The sequence below is a fragment of the Oncorhynchus masou genome, chromosome 1, assembly GCF_036934945.1.
Source record: "Oncorhynchus masou masou isolate Uvic2021 chromosome 1, UVic_Omas_1.1, whole genome shotgun sequence".
NCBI classification, from domain to species: Eukaryota; Metazoa; Chordata; class Actinopteri; order Salmoniformes; family Salmonidae; genus Oncorhynchus; species Oncorhynchus masou.
The window spans coordinates 63,273,641-63,297,251 of record NC_088212.1 but is presented as its reverse complement, the minus strand read 5'-3'; the positions used below and the strand labels follow the sequence as shown (position 1 = coordinate 63,297,251).

The following is a 23,611-nucleotide window of genomic DNA, read 5'->3' as shown; positions in this document are numbered from 1 at the left end:
TTATTCCCCCCCCCCCAAAGGTTTAAAATTATTATGTTTTAGTCAAATATGATATCTGTTAGGGTTTCTTGCGGTCAATTTGCAGTCTACAAATCATTTGTAATTATGTTCCGGCCCCCAACCAACCGCTCAAGAAAAAAATGTATCGGCCTGTGGCCTAAATATAAACCATCAACTTAGTGAATACCATTGGTGTTTGAAGAGCGACTGCCCCTGAAAAGCAACTTCTCGCTTTGAAAACAGCCTATGTGGCATCGATATGAGTTTTAAAACATTATTCTAGTGTCAAAATGTACTACAAAGTGTAAATAGTATAATTTTGGTCATAAAGTCAGTCTCATCGAAAACGAAGATTTGCGAGATGATAGGATAAAATGGTATGTTACAGAATGAAGGGTACCGTAAGGGTTTTCCATGGGTTGGATTTATTTTAATCATGCCCACATGCCCACAGCTGGCAGCACCCAAGTAATCATCAATTCAGAGAGCAGCTGCACGCGACCCAATCATAACACCCATGGCCAATTTGGTTTGACGTTCAATATCCCTATGGGGCTACTGAAGGACCATCAGTAAATTACACAATGTACATGGGACAAGATTTTAAAATGACAAAAGCTCCAAATTTCAATTACTTAAAAACCTCAAACCAACTATAAATTGTAGAAATTAATTTACAATATTGAAAGCATTTAATGTGCAACATTATAATATTGTCCTATTTACATTGTGTCATTTATTTGAAGGTCGCTAACTAACCTCAAAGATGGGCTATCCAATGTCAAACCTACTTTGCCACGGTCACACACCAATATGACTTTGTTGTAAATGTTTTGCCGCCAAATTGGTAGCAATGGTGAAAAAAGTCAATAGTTTGAAGAGTCGCAGAGTTAATTGAAAACAATGCCATTGTTGATTAGATGCTTTTTCCATTAATTAGGTAATTTTCTCTTGAACCATATGGTCTATCCACCAGAAACATAAAAAGTTTATACTTTATATTAACAGTTTTTTTTATTAATCAGTTATAAATTATCAAAGTTACCATACATTTCCTGTTAATTACCCAAAATTACCGAAGATTCAGGTCACTTTGGTAAATTACCGGTAGCTTTGCAACTTTAAGTTGGGGTAACATAAGTGCTAGGCTTTACATAGAGTTTATAACTCTATTCCATCTGTCACGTCCCAATGCTTTCTTCACTCTCTCTTGAGCATAAGCCCTGGTACATTTGCAGAAAGCATCTGTCACATCTCACTACAAAGCCCCGTCTCTCTTTAAAACCCATCCCTTTGATCTCTGACACATATCCCTTCCCCTTCAAACTATCGCTTCACTCTCTGATGGAATGAGAAACCACTGTCCAGATTCATGAGAACCCATTCGCTCTGAAGATGTCTTGTCAGAGATTTTAAGAAAGTAATTTCATCACAATAGATAAGCAATGAGCTTGTTAAAGATATTTATCCAGTTATATGAATATTATGATACTGCTAATGATGGAGATCTACTCATTTCCTGAGGTATTGACACTAGTATAAGTAGACTATACGGTTCGTGCTGCCTGATTCTCTCCTTGCAGGCAGCCCTGACAAAGTCCTGGTCGTGTGGCTGGGAGAAGTGCTGCTCATAGTGCCGGATCAGCTCGGAGTAGATGGTTGGAACAGCCATGAACACATTCACCATAAGAGCCTTGGAGCTGAGCAGGACCTCCCATACCTGAGGGGGAGGGGGGGGGGGGGAAGTCAGAAACAGTCTTTTACATTGTACGTAGATGGAATATCTACCCCATATTAATGCAAAAAAAATAATTTCATCCAGATCACAATATGTAACGCAGATGGATAGAGTGTCATGGTATTGTGAGATCACAATATGTAATGCAGATGGATAGAGTGCCATGGTATTGTGAGATCACAATATGTAAAGAAGATGGATAGGGTGCCATGGTATTGTGAGATCTCAATATGCAAAGCAGATGGATAGAGTGCCATGGTATTGTGAGATCACAATATGTAAAGAAGATGGATAGGGTGTCATGGTATTGTGAGATCACAATATGTAAATATGAATAGATGGATTGTGAGATCACAATATGTAATGCAGATGGATAGAGTGCCATGGTATTGTGAGATCACAATATGTAAAGAAGATGGATAGGGTGCCATGGTATTGTGAGATCTCAATATGCAAAGCAGATGGATATTGTGGTATTGTGAGATCACAATATGTAAAGAAGATGGATAGGGTGCCATGGTATTGTGAGATCACAATATGTTAAGAATATGAATAGGGTGCCATGGTATTGTAAGATCACAATATGTAAAGAAGATGGATAGGGTGTCATGGTATTGTAAGATCACAATATGTAAAGAAGATGGATAGGGTGTCATGGTATTGTGAGATCACAATATGTAAAGAAGATGGATATGGTGTCATGGTATTGTGAGATCACAATATGTAAAACAGATGGATAGGGTGTCATGGTATTGTAAGATCACAATATGTAAAGAAGATGGATAGGGTGTCATGGTATTGTGAGATCACAATATGTAAAGAAGATGGATATGGTGTCATGGTATTGTGAGATCACAATATGTAAAACAGATGGATAGGGTGTCATGGTATTGTGAGATCACAATATGTAAAACAGATGGATAGGGTGTCATGGTATTGTGAGATCACAATATGTAAAACAGATGGATAGGGTGTCATGGTATTGTAAGATCACAATATGTAAAACAGATGGATAGGGTGTCATGGTATTGTGAGGTCACAATATGTAAAGAAGATGGATAGGGTGTCATGGTATTGTGAGATCACAATATGTAAAACAGATGGATAGGGTGTCATGGTATTGTGAGATCACAATATGTAAAGAAGATGGATAGGGTGCCATGGTATTGTGAGATCACAATATGTTAAGAATATGAATAGGGTGCCATGGTATTGTAAGATCACAATATGTAAAGAAGATGGATAGGGTGTCATGGTATTGTAAGATCACAATATGTAAAGAAGATGGATAGGGTGTCATGGTATTGTGAGATCACAATATGTAAAGAAGATGGATATGGTGTCATGGTATTGTGAGATCACAATATGTAAAACAGATGGATAGGGTGTCATGGTATTGTGAGATCACAATATGTAAAGAAGATGGATAGGGTGTCATGGTATTGTGAGATCACAATATGTAAAGAAGATGGATAGGGTGTCATGGTATTGTGAGATCACAATATGTAAAACAGATGGATAGGGTGTCATGGTATTGTGAGATCACAATATGTAAAGAAGATGGATAGGGTGCCATGGTATTGTGAGATCACAATATGTAAAGAAGATGGATAGGGTGTCATGGTATTGTGAGATCACAATATGTAAAACAGATGGATAGGGTGTCATGGTATTGTAAGATCACAATATGTAAAACAGATGGATAGGGTGTCATGGTATTGTAAGATCACAATATGTAAAACAGATGGATAGGGTGTCATGGTATTGTGAGATCACAATATGTAAAGAAGATGGATAGGGTGTCATGGTATTGTGAGATCACAATATGTAAAACAGATGGATAGGGTGTCATGATCACAATATGAAAACAGATGGATAGGGTGTCATGGTATTGTGAGATCACAATATGTAAAGAAGATGGATAGGGTGTCATGGTATTGTGAGATCACAATATGTAAAGAAGATGGATAGGGTGTCATGGTATTGTGAGATCACAATATGTAAAACAGATGGATAGGGTGTCATGGTGGATTGTGAGAGATCACAATATGTAAAAAGATGGATAGGGTGTCATGGTATTGTGAGATCACAATATGTAAAACAGATGGATAGGGTGTCATGGTATTGTGAGATCACAATATGTAAAACAGATGGATAGGGTGTCATGGTATTGTAAGATCACAATATGTAAAACAGATGGATAGGGTGTCATGGTATTGTGAGATCACAATATGTAAAACAGATGGATAGGGTGTCATGGTATTGTGAGATCACAATATGTAAAACAGATGGATAGGGTGTCATGGTATTGTGAGATCACAATATGTAAAACAGATGGATAGGGTGTCATGGTATTGTGAGATCACAATATGTAAAACAGATGGATAGGGTGTCATGGTATTGTGAGATCACAATATGTAAAACAGATGGATAGGTGTGTCATGGATAGGGTGCCATGGTATTGTGAGATCACAATATGTAAAACAGATGGATAGGGTGTCATGGTATTGTGAGATCACAATATGTAAAACAGATGGATAGGGTGTCATGGTATTGTGAGATCACAATATGTAAAACAGATGGATAGGGTGTCATGGTATTGTGAGATCACAATATGTAAAACAGATGGATAGGGTGTCATGGTATTGTGAGATCACAATATGTAAAACAGATGGATAGGGTGTCATGGTATTGTGAGATCACAATATGTAAAACAGATGGATAGGGTGTCATGGTATTGTGTGTACATTATTTACAGAGAATGAGGATCGAGGCGAGGGCATGGCTGAAGATGAAAACTGTCAACAGGCTAGTTTATTACAAAAACGTTGACAGGATCGGTAAAGGTCAGTCTAACAGCTTCTTAAAGAGGAATTCAACAGGAATGTTATTGAGGTCAGTCATAACGCTGTGGCACATTGAATTTTAAAAATACCGTTTGCCCGCTTTTAATTATTTTTATTTTTATTAACAAATGTGGAGCCAAGAGCCCTCCTCCTTCTCTTTCTCATTCGTACTCAGAGACGGATGCACATAAACAGAGACTAACTAACACATGGCTACACATTTATACATAAGCGCCTCGTATACACTCACGCAAGGACAAAGCTACTTACACAGTACACACACATACAAACACACACACACACACACACACAGATATTACGAGCCCCCCCCCCCCGGCACGCCTGGCTGCACCCCCAACACACAGTGGGAGGACAGTGTGAATTAATTGAAGGTGAACGACAGATTCTCCTTGGCTCTGTCCCCCCTGGGAGCACGCGTACGTCTCTCCCTCCTAGAACCTCCTCCCTCATCCTCTCTCCCACACCCTCACTCTCTCCATTTCATAATTTCCTGCTTCACTGCCCCTACTCTTATCAGTCTTCCTCTGTCTCTCCCTCTCTCCATCACACCCCACACCGATTCTCTCCTCATCTGCCACCCATTCCTCAGCTTCCCCTCCTCCCTGTCCTCTTAAATCACCCTCTTTTACTGCCTACTCTCTTTAGTTAACTTCCCCTTCTCAACTTACCTGCTTTGTCATTTTATCAACCCCGCCTTTTTTCGCTCCTCTTCCCTTCATCAAGCTCTAAATATTGCAATATCAAAATAGATTAAGGTTGAAAAATGATGTGTCTATTAAATAAACAGGCAGAAGCATGGACTATCCCACAGAGACCCATCTATTCACGCAAACTCACAAAACTTTATCTATCTGCTCAGCCACACACATCCACAACCACGCGCACACACGGACAGACTAGATAGCGGGGTTCAGAGGGGAATATTATTTCCTGTGTCTGTTCTGGGCATTCTGGGCCGTGTCTATCAAGCGCAGTGGAGCGCTTCCCCCAGCAGCCACTCAGGAGGGGGGAAAAGCCAATTTATGTCCGTCAAAGAGCTGCCCTCCACCTGGGGGAGTGTATGTTGGAGACCCTCGGCTGCAGCCTGCATCCCAAACAGCCCTTAACCCAGCAGCATCCAGCTACTCTATACTAGCCCTGTAGCCAGTACCTTTTCTCCACCACCACACAATGATACAGTTCAGTTCAGTTCAGTTTTGTGAGGATGGATCATGACCTCCCAGCCATTAACCTTTTGTCCTCTGCTCTCCTGGCCTCTGGTCTGTGAGTCCAGTCCTGTTATGTTCTGTTATCTCTCCTACTGTACTCATGGCTGGGGCCCATGGACATTAAAACCAGTCACGTTGACGTCATTCACTTATTCCTATGGAAAACTCCCGATGGCGCATGAAGCTGGAAGTATTTTGGGCCATATTGCTAAGTGGTACCCCCAAAAATCGCTAAGGATCGTATTTAAAATGGCCATAACTAGCAAAGGATCATGGTCGATGTAATCGTTTTCAGCTTGTCTGAGAGAGTCAACCTTAATGTCTACGGCATGAGGGCGCGAGCCTCCTCATAGCCTGCCAGCCCATAATTGGTCTGTCAGAACGTGATCCTGTGTGCTGACAAATGTACACGTCAGAATAGAATTATATCTCGATTTGTAGCGAATTTAAAAAATGATTCACCGTGGGGGCCGGAATTGTTTTTGTTTGGCCGTTCTGGCGATCATAATTTAAATAGGTTTTCTAAGGCAGACCGGGGCTTTTGGCACTGCTAGGTTGCTACACAGTAGCCGACCAGCAGATCTTGAGATTTCACGCTCCAGACTGGACACTGGGGGCCTGCTGGAGCCACACACCCACTCCTCTGCTTGATCGACCGAGCAGAGCCCTCCTTCCTCTGGGGTCAGAGACAGTCATGCACAGGGACCTCCAACCATCCCTCCACCCACTCACACACCCGGGTTTCCGTTAGGAACATGCTACTTAACTGGGAATATTTTAATTTACCCGCAATTTGAGAAATTTACCAAACCCATATGCATTGGTTGCGTAACCCATTAGGGTGTCCACCCACGGTGCGCAGAATTAAATAAATCACATTTAGATTATGGTAATTCATCCAAACAGAACATGCAACTCCTGTAATGAAGCAGCCGATGAAAACACCATTCTAAACAGTTCCCCCGATGAGAGCTGTTCCGTATCTCTTAGAAACTTAGAAAGAGGGGGAATCTAAAGATGCAACAACTAGGATGGTTTGCTGATATGACTAGGATTGCACCTTTGGCTTCTGCATGGACAAGGAAAGAAGGTTGATATGAAAACAAATACATTTGCCAAAATTAGGCTATATAGGCCTAATTACTCCTGTCTATACAGAAAGAAATAAAATCATTCAAAATCATTAGCTTCTTTAAAAAAAAAGAAGATGTGAATTGTTTCAAATCACAAGCTTATAGGCCTATGCCTATTTGAGAAGCCTGCAATTTGGGCAGCGCACATGGCAATAGGCCAAGTTGATAAATGAGTTGCGGCTGTCAGTGAAAAGCATCTAAAATATGTGTGAAGATAATGTGTCTTGAGTATAATTTAAAATGTTGAGACAAGAAGGGTGTTTTGAAGATATAGGCGAGATCCTTTTAACATGTAAATCTGGATTGCCACGCTTGTTTCACCCTAATGTTGGTGCTAGCAAGCAGGCTAGGTAGTGCTAGCAAGCAGGCTAGGTAGTGCTAGCAAGCAGGCTAGGTAGTGCTAGCAAGCAGGCTAGGTAGTGCTAGCAAGCAGGCTAGGTAGTGCTAGGTATCAACAGCCAAATCAGTAGTCTGGAAACTATAGTGAGCAAGGCGATTTCTCTGAGTATTAGTATACAGTTCAACTTTCCCAAACTGTTGTCCCCTCAGTTTTATCAATGCAATATGATACAAAATGTGGCAAAGATGTGCTTCAGGACCATGCGGACGCCTCAGAGCAGTCGACTGGATTTCGGACCACGTGGACACCACAGAACAGGCTTGAGTAAAGTTCAGTGTGCTCTCTTTGGCGGCAGTGTAGCCTAGTGGTTAGAGCATTGGACTAGTAACCGAAAGGTTGCAAGTTCAAATCACCGAGCTGACAAGGTACAAAATCTGTCGCTCTGCCCCTGAACAGGCAGTTAACCCACTGTTCCTAGGCCGTCATTGAAAATAAGAATTTGTTCTTAACTGACTTGCCTAGTAAAATAAAGGTAAACAAATAAAAAATAAATGTGTTGCGCTCTTTCACCAAGTTGTAAAAGCATTAACCTGCCTTAATGACTACCGACATGTAGCACTCACGTCTGTATCCATGAAGTGCTTTGAAAGGCTGGTCATGGCTCACATCAACACCATTATCCCAGAAACTCTAGACCTACTCCAATTTGCATACCGCCCAAACAGATCCACAGATGATGCAATCTCTATTGCACTCCACACTGCCCTTTCACACCTGGACAAAAGGAAACCTACAGTGGGGCAAAAAAGTATTTAGTCAGACACCAATTGTGCAAGTTCTCCCACTTAAAAAGATGAGAGAGGCCTGTAATTTTCATCATAGGTACACTTCAACTATGACAGACAAAATGAGGGGGAAAAATCCAGAAAATCACATTGTAGGATTGTTAATGAATTTATGAGCAAATTATGGTGGAAAGTATTTGGTCAATAACAAAAGTTTATCTCAATACTTTGTTATATTTACATTTACATTTAAGTAATTTAGCAGACGCTCTTATCCAGAGCGACTTACAAATTGGTTATATATATACCCTTTGTTGGCATGTAGACTAGACAGAGGTCAAAAGTTTTCTGTAAGTCTTCACAAGGTTTTCACACACTGTTGCTGGTATTTTGGCCCATTCCTCCATGCAGATCTCCTCTAGAGCAGTGATGTTTTGGGGCTGTTGCTGGGCAAAACAGACTTTCAACTCCCTCCAAAGATTTTCTATGGGGTTGAGATCTGGAGACTGGCTAGGCCACTCCAGGACCTTGAAATGCTTCTTACGAAGCCACTCCTTCGTTGCCCGGGCGGTGTGTTTGGGATCATTGTCATGCTGAAAGACCCAGCCACGTTTCATCTTCAATGCCCTTGCTGATGGTAGGCTTTGTTACTTTGGTCCCAGCTCTCCCAGCTCTCTGCTCTCTGCAGGTCATTCACTAGGTCCCCCCGTGTGGTTGTGGGATTTTTGCTCACCTTTCTTGTGATCATTTTGAACCCACGGGGTGAGATCTTGCGTGGAGCCCCAGATCGAGGGAGATTATCAGTGGTCTTGTATGTCTTCCATTTCCTAATAATTGCTCCCACAGTTGATTTCTTCAAACCAAGCTGCTTACCTATTGCAGATTCAGTCTTCCCAGCCTGGTGCAGGTCTACAATTTTGTTTCTGGTGTCCTTTGACAGCTCTTTGGTCTTGGCCATAGTGGAGTTTGGAGTGTGACAGTTTGAGGTTGTGGACAGGTGTCTTTTATACTGATAACAAGTTCAAACAGGTGCCATTAATACAGGTAACGAGTGTAGGACAGAGGAGCCTCTTAAAGAATAAGTTACAGGTCTGTGAGAGCCAGAAATCTTGCTTATTTGTAGGTGACCAAATACTTATTTTCCACCATAATTTGCAAATAAATTCATTAAAAATCCTACAATGTGATTTTCTGGATTTGTTTTCTCATTTTGTCTGTCATTGTTGAAGTGTACCTATGATGAAAATTACAGGCCTCTCTCATCTTTTTAAGACTAAATACTTTTTTGCCCCACTGTATGTGACAATGCTATTCATTGACTACAGCTCAGCGTTCAACACCATCGTGGCCTCAAAGCTCATCAACAAGCTGAGGACCACTTGGACTAAACACCTATCTCTCCAACTGGATCCTGGACTTCCTGACAGGCCGCCCCCCAGGTTAGGTAACAACACATCCGCCACGCTGATCCTTAACACGGGGGCCCCTCAGGGGTGCGTGCTCAGTCCCCTCTTGTACTCCCTGTTCACTCATGACTGCATGGCCTGGCACAACTCCAACACCATCATTAAGTTTGCCGATGACACAACAGTGGTAGGCCTGATCACCGACAACAACGAGACAGCATATAATAGGCAGGTCAGAGACCTCCTGGCCGTGTGGTGCCAGGACAACAACCTCTCCCTCAACATGATCAAGACTAAGGAGATGATTGTGGACTACAGGAAAAGACGGGCCGAGCACGCCCCCATTCTCATCAACGGGGCTGCAGTGGAGCAGGTTGAGAGCTTCAAGTTCCTTGGTGTCCACATCACCAACAAACTAACATGGTCAAAGCACACCAAGACAGTCGTGAACAGGGCATGACAAAACCTATTCCCCCTCAGGAGACTGAAAAGATTTGGCATTGGTCCTCAGATCCTCAAAAGGATTTATACAGCTGCACCATCGAGAGCATCCTGACTGGTTACATCACTGCCTGGTATGGCAACTGCCTGGCATCTGAACGCAAGGCACTACAGAGGGTAGTGAGTATGGCCCAGTATATCACTGGGGCCAAGCTTCCTGCCTTCTAGGACCTCTGTACCAGGCGTCGTGTCAAAGGAAGGCCCTAAAAATTGTCAAAGACTCCAGCCACCCTAGTCATAGACTGTTCTCTCGGCTACCGCACGGCAAGCGGTACAAGAGCGACAAGTCTAGGTCCATGAAGCTTCTAAACAGCTTCTACCCCTAAACCATAAGACTATTGAACATCTAATCAAATGGCTACCCAGACTATATGCATTGCCCCCCCCCCCTCTTTTATGCTGCTACTAATCTCTGTTATTATCTATGCATAAGTCACTTTAATAATTCCACCCACATGTATTTATTACCTCAATTACCTCGACTAACTGGTGCCCCTGCACGTTGACTCTGTACCGGTAACCCCTGTATATAGCCTCGCTAATGTTATTGTATTGCTGCTCTTTAATTATTTGTTACTTTATTTCTTTAGGTATTTTTCTCATAACTGCACTGTTGGTTAAGGGCTTGTAATTAAGCATTTCACTGTAAGGTGAATACCTGTTGTATTCGGCGCAAGTGACTAATACAATTTGATTTGTAGTGTTTCCAAATCTAAATAATTAGGAAATATTCACTTTGATGCAAGTGTGCTTGCCATTGTTTGTTTTCATGTGAAGCTGATGACTTAGTTCTCGTTGCCTGTTACCTTGGTAATAACTTAAAGTGAAGTCAATAAAGTCAGCTAAACCAAAGTTACTTGAGTTGTATTTATGTGACTCACTTCCGTTACTAAAACACTATGGAACTCAAGTGGAATTTAATCACACTAGGTAAATTCAACAAAAGTAGAGGATTTACAAGTGAGCTAATAAAAACGCTATCTATAGCATTCACTCAATACAACCGTGTAACTTGTATTTAGATGTACCTAACTCTATTTAGTAGTAATCTATATTTGATCATTAATATTTACTCAACACACTTTTTGAGTGTAGGCTATCTGTATTACTGGACAATATCAGCCAATATGCTAGATGTAGTTTGACGAGAGCAGAGTAGGAGAGACTTGAAATTTCTCTTGAGCTATTTTCATAGCCTACCTTTTAGGAGTCGGAAGATCTTCAGATGGAGAAATATAGGTGATCAATATTTATGGTATTAGGCTATAGTAAACTATACCCTAATCATAGACCTATTCTCCGCCCATTCATAGGCCTACTTTATTTAATTGAGACCACACGCGCACCTGATCTAGCAGGTATGGTTACTGAACTTAAAGCAGCAAGAATGATAACAGCAACACTTGCTCCGTTTTGAATAGGCCTATAGGATATAGCCTACCTGTTAGGAAGACGATTTGCAGGCAGAGACAAATAAATGGGTAATCAATACCTATTGAAAATGAAAAGGACCAATGCTCGCTCACCATTGTCGCCTACCTATGTGCGCATTGTGCCTTTTCCATTTCAATGATGATTACATTTTTTGATTGCACTTCGACTCACATTGGTTGAGCGCCCTCCACTTTTTTTCCATTATCAATATTTATTTACAGAGACATTGTAGTAAACTACAGTATAATCATATTTAAGTTAATTTCATATTTTAATTAACTGCCACGTGATTCTCTGCCCATCTAAGCAGCATACTATATTTCAATGAGACCACACATACTAGGCATACTTGAGCTTTCACGCCCAACGAGGAGAGGTAGGCTACTGAAGTTGAAACAGCGAATTCTGAATGTGTGAATAATGCAACAAATATGTGCTTTTAATACAATAGGTAGGTTAACGCATACAAAGCAGAAAGATTAACATTTCTAAATAATGTGTGGGATAACAACATAGATTTTCATCCCAAAGTGTCTGTCTGACCTCCCGCAGAATAAAAAATATTTGGCGAAAACCAAACACTGCATTCCACAGCAAGAACCTCATACCAATAGTCAGCATGGTGGTGGTAGTGTGATGGTTTGGGGATGCTTTGCTGCTTCAGGTACTGGACGACTTGTCTTAAAAGGAACCATGAATTCTGCTCTGTATCAGGTAATTCTACAGGAGAATGTTAGGCCATCCGCCTGTGAGCTGAAGCAAAGCTGGGTCATGCAGCAAGACAGTGATCCAAAACACACAATTTAGTCTACATGAAAATGGTTCAAAAGGAACCAATTCATATGTTGTGGCAGGACTTGAAAAGAGCCGTTCATGCTTGGAAACCCACAAATGTCACTGAGTTAAAGCAGTTCTGCATGTAAAGGTGGGCCAAAATTCCTCCACAGCGATGTGAGAGACTGATCAACAACTACAGGAAGCATTTGGTTGGAGTAATTGCAGATCGTTTTTTGGTGTTTTCTTGTTGACATTTATAACATTAAAGAAAAATGTACGATCACCACGCTGCACCTTGGTCCGGTCATTTCCCTGACGACATTCGTGACAACCATAGTTTGTTAACAGGACATTTGTGGAGTGGTTGAAAAATGAGTTTTAATGACTCCAACTTAAGTGTAAACTTCCAACTTCAACTGTATGTATGTATATATAGTACCAGTCAAAAGTTTGGACACACCTACTCATTCAAGGGTTTTTCTTTATTTTTACTATTTTCTACATTGTAGAATAATAGTGACGACATCAAAACTATGAAATAACACGTATGGAATCATGTAGTAACCAAACAAATCAAAATATATTTAATATTTGAGATTCTTCGAAGTAGCCACCCTTTGCCTTGGCGGTATTTGCCTTAGCAATCTCACTTCATTCCTGTCATTATCGAAAGAGATTGTGATATCTCACATCTCAAAATAGGGTGACTTAATGTTAGATCCCTCACTTCCAAGGCAGATATAGTCAGTGAGCTAATCACTGATCATAATCTTGATGTGATTGGCCTGACTGTAACATGGCTTAAGACTGATCATTTACTGTGTTAAAAGAGGCCTCTCCTCCTGGTTACACTTGTGACCACATCCCGCAAAGGCGGAGGTGTTGCTAACATTTACGAAACCAAATTTCAAGTTACAAAAACAAAAAAGACTGTTTTTGTCTTTTGAGCTTCTAGTCACGAAATCTATGCAGCCTACTCAATCATTTTTTATAGCTACTGTTTACAGGCTTCCTGGGCCGTATACAGCATTCCTCACTGAGTTCCCTGAATTCCTATTGAACCTTGTAGTCATTGCAGACAATATTCACATTTTTGGAGACTTTAATATTCACATGGAAAAGTCCACAAACCCACTCCAAAAGGCTTTTGGAGCCATCATCGACTCAGTGGGTTTTGTCCAACATTTCTCCGGACCTACTCACTGCCACAGTCATACTCTGGACCTAGTTTTGTCCCATGGAATAAATATTGTGGATCTAAATGTTTTTCCTTATTATCCTGGACTATAAGACCACACATTTTATTACATTTGCAATCGCAACAAATAATCTGCTCAGACCCCAACCAAGGATCATCAAACACCGTGCTATAAATTCTCAGACAACCCGAAGATTCCTAGATGCCCTTCCAGACTCCCTCCACCTAACAAAGGATGTCAGAGTACAACAATCGGTTAACCACTTGAGGAACTTAATTTAACCTTGCGTAATACTCTAAACGCAGTCGCACCCCTAAAAACAAAAAACATTTGTCATAAGAAACTAGCTTCCTGGTATACAGAAAATACCGAGCTCTGAATAAAGCTTCCAGAAAATTGGAATGGAAATGGCGCATCACCAAACTGGAAGTGCTTTCACTTCAGCAGTGATAAATTCATGAACTTCTTTGATGAAAAAATCATGATCATTAGAAAGCAAATGATAGATTCCTCTTTAAATCTGCGTATTTCTCCAAAGCTCAGTTGTCCTGGGTTTGCACAACACTGCCAGGACCTAGGATCAAGTGAGACACTCAAGTTGTTTAATATTATATCTCTTGACACATTCATGAAAAAAGTCATGGCCTCTAAACCTAAGCTGCATGCTGGACCCTATTCCAACTAAACTACTGAAAGAGCTGCTTCCTGTGCTTGGCCCTCCTATGTTGAACATAATAAACAGCTCCCTATCCACCGGATGTGTACCAAACTCACTAAAAGTGGCAGTAATAAAGCCTCTCTTGAAAAAGCCAAACCTTGACCCAGAAAATATGAAAAACTATCGGCCTATATCAAATCTCCCATTCCTCTCAAAAAAATAAGCTTTTGCGCAGCAACTCACTGCCTTCCTGAAGACTAACAATGTATACAAAACACTTCAGTCTGGTTTTAGACCCCATCATAGCACTGAGGCTGCACTCATGAATGTGGTAAATTACCTTTAAATGGCGTCAGATCAAGGCTCTGCAACTGTCCTCGTTCTCCTAGACCTTAGTGCTGCTTTTGATACCATCGATCACCACATTCTTTTGGAGAGATTGGAAACCCAAATTGGTCTACACGGCCAAGTTCTGTCCTAGTTTAGATCTTATCTGTCGGAAAGATATCAGTTTGTCTCTGTGGATGGTTTGTCCTCTGACAAATCAACTGTAGATTTTGGTGTTCCTCAAGGTTCCGTTTTAGGACCTCTATTGTTTTCACTATATATTTTACCTCTTGGTGATGTCATTCGGAAACAAGATGTTATCTTTCACTGCTATGCGGACGATACACAGCTGTACATTTCGATGAAACATGGTGAAGCCCCAAAATTGCCCTCCCTAAAAGCCTGTCTTTCAGACATAAGGACATGGATGGCGGCAAATGTTTACTTTTAAACTCGGACAAAACAGAGATGCTTGTTCTAGGTTCCAAGAAACAAAGAGTTCTTCTGTTGGATCTGACAATTAATCTTGATGGTTGTACAGTAATCTCAAATAAAACTGTTTCAAGGACATCTTTTTTCCATCTACGTAACATTGCAAAATCTGAAACTTTCTGTCCAAAAATGATGCAGAAAATATGTATCCATGCTTTTGTCACTTCTAGATTAGACTACTGCAATGCTCTACTTTCCGGCTATCTGGATAAAGAACTAAATAAACTTCAGTTAGTGTTAAACACGGCTGCTAGAATCTTGACTAGAAGCAAAAAATGTGACCATATTACTCCAGTGTTAGCCTCTCTACACTAGCTTCCTGTTAAGGCTAGGTGTAACAGCATTCAGAGGAAGAAGGTGAGGACCAAGGTGCAGCATGGTACATGTTCATATTATTTATTCGAAACTGAACACTAAATACAAAATAACAAAAGGAATAACCGAAACAGTTCTGACAGGTGATACAAACACTCAACAGAAAACAACTACCCACAAAACCCAAGAAATGGCCATATCACAGTCTGCCGATATGGACAGCCCCATCAAGAGGGTCCTCCTGGATTATGTATTTTGGGAGAGAGTGGTAAGCAGCCTGAAACTCCTGAAACCTATAGCAGTCGCCATTGCACGGATTGAGGGAGACAATCCCATCCTGTCTGATGTTCAGACTGCTTGCAGATGTAAAATAAATCCATACTGCCCTGCCCACGTCACTGTTGCGCCAAGCAAAGGAAACTGCAGTTCTGAAATACATCAAAAAGCGTGAAGACTTCTGCCTGAAGCTCATACACGCCGCAGCGTACATGTTGGACCCCAAGTATGCTGGCAAGAGCATCCTGTCTGGTGCAGAGATCAACAAGGCCAATGGTGTCATCACTACCGTGTCTCGCCACCTTGGCCTGGATGAGGGCAAGGTTCTTGGCAGTCTGGCGAAATACACTTCCAAGCAAGGGCTTTGGGATAGAAATACAATATGGCAGTCATGCAACATATCTCATCAGCCACCTGGTGGAGGGGACTTTGTGGATCTGAGGCTCTTTCCCCTGATGCCTCCATCATCCGCCACATCCCACCAACATCAGCCACCTCAGAGCGCAACTGGTCCTTGTTTGGGAACACACACACACCAAAGCATGCAACAGGCTGACCAATACAAGAGTTGAAAAATTGGTGGCCATCCGGGCAAATTTGAGACTTTTTGAGCCTGACAACGAGCCATCCTCAACAAGTTTGGAAAGTGACAGTGAAGATGAGGCCTCAGAGTCTGATGTTCAAGAGGTGGACATTGAGGAGGTTCAGGGAGAAGACATGGAAGCCTGAGAGGAAAACAACCAAAGCTTTAGCCTCTAGACTATCATTTTACAGATGTATGTTGAAAACATTTTTGGGAGATGCGATAGATCATTGGGGATCATTCAATATTCCCTTTCTTTTGTTGTTCAGTGAAATCATCCCATGTGAATAGTCAACTCATTTAATTAAAGTTCAATTCATAACACATGTTTTAACTTGTATTTATATTGGAATGATTTAATCAATTGCAATTATGTCTACTTATGATAAGGAAAAACAACGCATAGCTGAACACCGCAGCTCAATCAGGTGTAAGAACATTGACTATCCAGTAGCAGCTCACTTTGTTGAAGCTAACCATCCCATCTCCTCCCTCAAATACACAGGCATTGATCATGTTCTACCAAGGAGAGGAGGTAACATCGAGATCCTACTACTACAAAGGGAGGCTTACTGGATATCCGACCTAAAAATATTGACCCCTAGTGGTCTGAATATTGACTTTGATCTCAGGCCATTCTTATGAACACTTTTTCCTTTATGAACAAGTCTTATACATTGAAAACATTTTTTTACAGCTTATTAACTTACACCTAATATGTTCCCCCTGTTGGTGACGCTCATTATATATTAAGGTTGAACCAATATTACATGTAATAAAAATGAAATATGAAATTATTATGTGAAATTGAATGAAACAATAATGTACAGTTGGAAGTGGGAAGTTTACATACACTTAGGTTGGAGTCATTAAAACTAATTTTTCAACCACTCCACAAATGTCTTGTAAACAAACCATAGTTTTGGCAAGTCGGTTAGGACATCTACTTTGTGCATGACACAAGTAATTTTTCCAAAAATTGTTTACAGACAGATTTCACTTATAATTCACTGTATCACAATTCCAGTGGGTCAGAATTTTACATACCGGTACACTAAGTTGACTGTGCCATTAAACATCTTGGAAAATTCCAGAAAATTATGTCATGGCTGTAAAAGCTTCTGATAGGCTAATTGACTCATTTGAGTCACTTGGAGGTGTATCTGTGGATGTATTTCAATGCCTACCTTCAAACTCAGTGCCTCTTTGCTTGACATCATCGGAAAATCAAAAGAAATCAACCAAAACCTCAGGAAAAAAAAATTGTAGACCTCCACAAGTCTGGTTCATCCTTGGGAGCAATTTCCAAACGCCTGAAGGTACCACGTTCATCTGTACAAACAATAGTACGCAAGTATAAACACCATGGGACCCCACAGCCGTTATACATTTACATTTACATTTAAGTCATTTAGCAGACGCTCTTATCCAGAGCGACTTACAACGTGTTGCGACTTATACCGCTCAGGAAGGAGACGTGTTCTGTCTCCTAGAGATGAACATACTTTAGTGTGAGTAGTGCAAATCAATCCCAGAACAACAGCAAAGGACCTTGTAGAAGATGCTGGACGAGGTATGTGTTTTTTATCCACTTATGATAAGGTAAAATTTTAATGTTTCTGTCTCCACATGATATTGTAAAAATATCTACATTTAAATAGTATTAATATTAATTTGCATATATTTCCATTCATTCCCATATATTCCCAGGAATTCCCATATATTCCCGTTAATTCCCACGGAAAGGTTCCACCTCTGAATATTCCCCCCGAAATGTGCAACCCTAATCATTACACAGATGCACCTTGTGCTGACAACAATAAAAGGCCACTATAAAAGTAGTATTTCTGTCTGTAATAAAGCCCTTTTGTGGGGAAAAACAAATTCTAATTCCCTGGGCCTGGGCCTGGCTAGCCAGTGAATGGGCCAATGACCTCTCTGGGCCACCCATGGCTGCGCTCCTGCCCATAGATAAAGCCTAATTTATTTATTTCAATTACTGATTTCCTTATATGAACTGTAACTCAGTAAAATCGTTGAAATTGTTGCGTGTTGCGTTTTGATTTTTGTTCAGTATATATATCATTGTAATGGCTGGAATGGAATAAATGTGGTTTCCATATGTTTGATACCGTTCCACTTATTCCATTCCAGCAATTAAAATGAGCGCGTCCTCCCATAACTCCTCCCACCAGCTCCAATAAAAAATATATATATTCGGGATGGGAAAACTAAAACCAAATATAAAAAATGTAGAAAATATAATGGGCATATATATTTTTAAATAAGATCATCTTTGAGAACTAACAATCACCAAAATAAAAGCTGGACAGAATCAAAAATGTTATGCAATTACGCATTCAGTAGTGTTTTTGTCATGGCATGAGGCCCCCAATGATTCACTCAGATAGCAGAAGCCATGGCAAAATGTGTAGAATTTCTGTAAATTAGCTTTAAAAATACAACTTTTCTCTCAGCCCCAAGCCAAGATGTGTAGAATTTCAGAAGATTAGCTTTAAAACAGATACATTTTGTCACTGCGGCCTACATGAGGGCCTCTAAAATTTCTGATCAGTGACCACACCATTGGCCATGCCCCAGCAATACCCACCAACCTAAGCCCCATTATTATCCAGAAAAAAACCTGCACACACAAACACACACTACCTAGAGTCAGTCAGCACTCAATTTCCATGTCTATCCTCCCTTCTGTCTCATTTTCTGTACTGGTTATCATTCATCTAGTTCACTGGAAGATTCCAACCACAGGTATGTCCATTAGAGGCAATAATACATTTATTGTTCAAAATGATCATCATACACTACATGACCAAAAGTATGTGGATACCTGCTTGTCGAAAATCTCACTCCAAAATCATGGGTATTAATATGGAGTTGGTCCCCCCTTTCCTGCTATAACAGCCTCCACTCTTCTGGGAAGGCTTTCTACTAGATGTTGGAACATTGCTGCTGGAACTTCTTCCATTCAGTCACAAGAGCATTAGTTTGGTCGGGCACTGATGTTGGGCGATTAAGCCTGGCTCGTAATCAGCATTCCAATTCCTCCCAAAGGTGTTCGATGGGGTTAAGGTCAGGGCTGTGCAGGCCAGTAAAGTTCTTCCACACCATCCTCGACAAACCATTTCTGTATAGATCTCGCTTTCTGCAAGGGGGTATTGACATGCTGAAACAGTAAAGGGCCTTCCCCAAACTGTTACCACAAAGTTGGAAGCACAGAACTATCTAGAATGTCATTGTATGCTGTAGCATTAAGATTTCTCTTCACTGGAACTAAGGGGCCTAGCTCGATTCATGAAAAACAGTCCCAAACCATTATAATGTACTACCTCCATCCAACTTTACATTTGGCACTATATGTTTGGGAAGGTAGCGTTCTCCTGGCATCCGCCAAACCCAGATTCGTCTGTCGTACTGCCAGATGGTGAACCGGAATTCATCACTGCAGAGAATGCATTCCCACTGCTCCAGAGTCCAATGGCGGCGAGCTTTACACCTTTCCAGCTGACACTTGGCATTGTGCATGGTGATCTTAGGCTTGTGTGCAGCTGCTCGGCCATGGAAACCCATTTAATGAAGGTCTATACTAACATTTCTTGTGCAGATGTTGCGTCCAGAGGCAGTTTTGAACTCTGTAGTGAGTGTTGAAGCAAAGGACAGACGATTTTAACGCGCTACATGCTTCAGCGGTTCTGTTCTGTGAGCTTGTGTGGCCTACCACTTCACGGCTGAGCCGTTGTTGCTCTTAGGTGTTTCCACTTCACAATAACAGCACTTATAGTTGACCGGGGCAGCTTTAGCAGGACAGAAATTTGACGAACTGACTTGTTGGAAAGGTGGCATCTTATGACGGTACCACGATGTAAGTCACAGAGCTCTTCAGTAAGTCCATTCTACTGCCAATGTTTGTCTATGGAGATTGCATGGATGTGTGCTCGATTTTATACAATTTGAAGGGGTGTCCACAAACTTTTGTATATATAGTGTACTCTCAGTACAATTTCCAACTGGTCTATTAGACAGTCACTCAGAAATAGCCTAGAGCTATATTAATATATTACAGTATATCGATTTATTTCTCATTATGACTTCAAGAAAATGAAAAAAAAATCTACAAGGCATCCTCAGGGTGAGAGTAAAGCGTATGCTGTCTGTTTGGTACACAAGGTCATGTTAGGTATAAAGAAAGTGAAATGCTCTGATACTACAGTAAACCTCCTCTTTATTGGTTGTCCTCTACAGCCCTTACCTGTCAATCATACCCTTGACTCCCATTAAGTTCTCCTAGACCTTAAAACCCCTCTGACACCACCCCCCTTACCTACTACACCACCACCTCTCCAAACAAGCACTATCATCCTTCAATGTCACCTCATCTATTGATTTGGCTCTAAAGCCTGTGCTGTGAGTTGGCGTGGTCAGATACAAAGCCACACTGGGCAATCCATCACCCAGCTCCAAACGCTTAGCATGACAGTCTGGGGGGGAGCACTGACTGCCAACCTGGAGCACTGCCTGCATGGCTGCCAACACCCATGACCCCCAGCGGCCCAGCGGGATGAGGCGGGGGGCATCATGGACCTGTCTGTGTCAGCTCAGCTCCAGGCTCTGTTATTGACATCCCCGGCCCAGTGCTTTCAGCACGGCAACACTGCCACAATTAGCGCCGATGGCTGACAACTAGCCGATAAGGTTGAACAGCAGCCCCCTTCTACTCCCCACCAGCCTCCTGCCCCGGTGTGTCTCCATTGTTCAGGTCTGTGGAGTGGATCCCCGCAAGAGTAGGACAGACAGCCTCCACTGAAGTCCCTTACAGAGCACTACTTACTGCTACTTACTGCTACTGACAGCACACAGACAGGACATGAGGGAGTCAACTGAAACAGCATGTTACAAGTAGTAGCAGTAGTAGTGTACTATTGTTGTAATGTACCTTCTGAGGCTGGAAGGTAGGCAGCATGACGGTGGTGGCACCCACCCAGAGAGGTCAGAGCAGCTTGTTGACGATGTGGTGCAGGGGAAAGGTGTGAAGGATGACATCATCTCTGGACCAGCCACACTCTGACACTAGAACCTGAACCTGGGAGAGGGGGAGACAGGCCATGAGAGATCCACTGAACTATTTGGTCATACAATGTGTTCCTACCAGTTCTTTGGACATTTCCTTTCTATATAATGATGGGTAGCTCACTCAAAAGCTTTCATGGTGGTCCTGCCTGAAGGTTCCGTTCTGCCACTCATTATCAAACATACTTAATGTAACCACCGTGCCAGAAGAGAGTAAACCCCTGTCTTTAGTCAGCAGGGCCAGACAGCTGGAAGGAGCAGAGGGAATGGATAGTGTCCCCAAGCCCTCAACCTTCCAGGAACCATCTCTTCCGTGTTCCCTCACTGACCTCCCTCCCTGGGCTTGTCATTTACAAATGAATCTCCTTAATTGAGGGTGATCTAATTTTCTACTCTATTGGACATGCAGGTCAATTGTGGTTGAAAATGTACCCCCAAAGAATCCTACATAGCCTGAAGTGCCCCATGTAATGAAATCATTTGGGCGATTATTCAGAAAGCTCACGTGGAACAAAAGCAAAACGACACTCTGTCTGTCGCATGTGTAACCCCCGACAACCCACCCTTACATACTACCACTGGGCTACAGAAAACTGTCTCAATAGAACCTCTATTAATACCTCAAGAGAAAAATACTTCTGAAGTTCACAGTACCGACAGCAGGAAATAAAAAAAGAACTATGTTTCCATTCAATTGGCGACAGATTTTCATGTGAGTATTAAAAAAATCCTTATAAAAAAACAATATGAGTTGTGTTTCCATCTAATTGACTTGTTGCAGATAAAAGGCTATGTGTGATGACGTAGTGCATATAAAAATATTTTTTTGCAGTTAAATTCCCATGTAAAAAATGTAAATGGGTTTCCATCGCATTTTCAACTCTACTGACGGCCGTCTCAAAAAATGTTGCCTACATGATGAGATTATTATGGAAAAAAAGAGAGATTTATTTTGATTTCTCAAACGGCAGCCAAGCATCGATGATCATGTCACCAGAATAAGATCCTCGATATTTATTGGAAAGGAGCATCAAGCTCATCACCGTGCACTTCCACCACCCTTTGAAGTTCTGCATCATTTATTTCATATGTAGCCTAACAAACTGCATGCTTTCCTGACCATACAACATGTCATCACGTGACTCCAAGTTTACTTTGATATGATGAGTATTTATATCAGTATTTGCTCATAAAAGCATTTCCACCTACATTTCTTGCATAATTCATTTTATGACACCTTTACCAAAACAAAATTCTGTTTCCATCAGGACTGTCATGACATTTTATTATCCGATATGTACTTTACTCTAAAAGGGTTGGATGGAAACCTGGTTAGTATCAGTAATGAAAAAATGCTGAAGTTTAGCTTTTAAAATTCAGTCCAACCTTCAGACTGATCAAATATTCAACATGCCTCAGAACATCATTATGATAAATAGCAGTGTACAGAAGAACACCAGTATTCATCTTATGCTCACAATTCATGCATATTACAACTGAATAATCTATTTACCATTACCTGGATGTTGCTGTGAATATGGAGAACCCCTTTGGGCCTGCCTGTGGTGCCCCTGGTGTAAATGATCATGGCAGGACGCTGGGCCCAGTCTGTGATGCCAGGCTCAGGCTGGGTCTCTGGGGCTTCCAGAAGACAGCTGAGGCTGTAGGTGGGGGCAGATGGACGCCCACTGGGCTACCGTGTACAAGGCATCGTTGGCACACAGGAAGGAGATGCGCTTTCACTGCAGGTCCCCAGAGGGACAGCCCAGAACTGCCTTGATACGCCCAGCCAGGCCCCTACTACTGCCATACAACACCCTGTAGCTGTGGCTCCCACTGTCGTCCACCATGGCCAGCTTGTCCCCGTACACTCGTGCTCTGGAAAACACAGGGGCACTGTCACCTGCTGCAGCCTGCCTTGCTCTTGTGGAGGTGTAGGCTCTCCTCAAGACCTGTCCCAGCAGCCATCTCCCTGGCCCTGCCTCACACTGTAACCAGCCAGTAGTCAAAGCAGAGCCACAGAGGGACCAAGTGACGTACTGCCCCTGGCAACATGATGGGAGACTATGCTGCTCAAAGCTAGCAATGTTATCCTCATGATGTCAAGCCACACAATGGTTGCATTGGAGTACCTGTTAATTTTGAGAGATTCATAATTAACATAGGCTAAGTGACATTGTTATGATAAGAATAGGCACTATCCCTGCTGTAGTAATAAGACTGTATTTCTGACAGGCTTGCAGTTAGCCTTTATCTGCAGTGACATCTCTATGAATACTGTGCAGGCTAGCCTGCTAGCAAATATTTTGCTATGCCACAGTTTATTTTGAAAGGATAAATCATTCAGGGGCAGGCAGTGGCACAGAATGTAATCAGTTTGTGGCGTGAGCGCAGTGTTGGTTTTTGCTTCAAGTCACTTTGGTATAGTCAAGCTTTTACAGATACAGTGAGGTAGCTCTGCAACTTTAGCAAACAGTCTGTCACCTG

The 23,611-nt window shown here is 41.7% G+C and overlaps 1 long non-coding RNA gene across 1 annotated transcript; it reads right to left on the bottom strand.

Annotated features, from left to right (window-relative positions):
* On the bottom strand, positions 1-23,230 carry LOC135547874 (uncharacterized). The gene is made up of 3 exons (XR_010456745.1): positions 22,644-23,230; positions 20,991-21,137; positions 1-1,720 (listed from the first exon to the last, which is right to left on the bottom strand). It is a non-coding gene; the product is annotated as an uncharacterized LOC135547874 (long non-coding RNA).
* Positions 23,231-23,611: the final 381 nt, after the last annotated feature.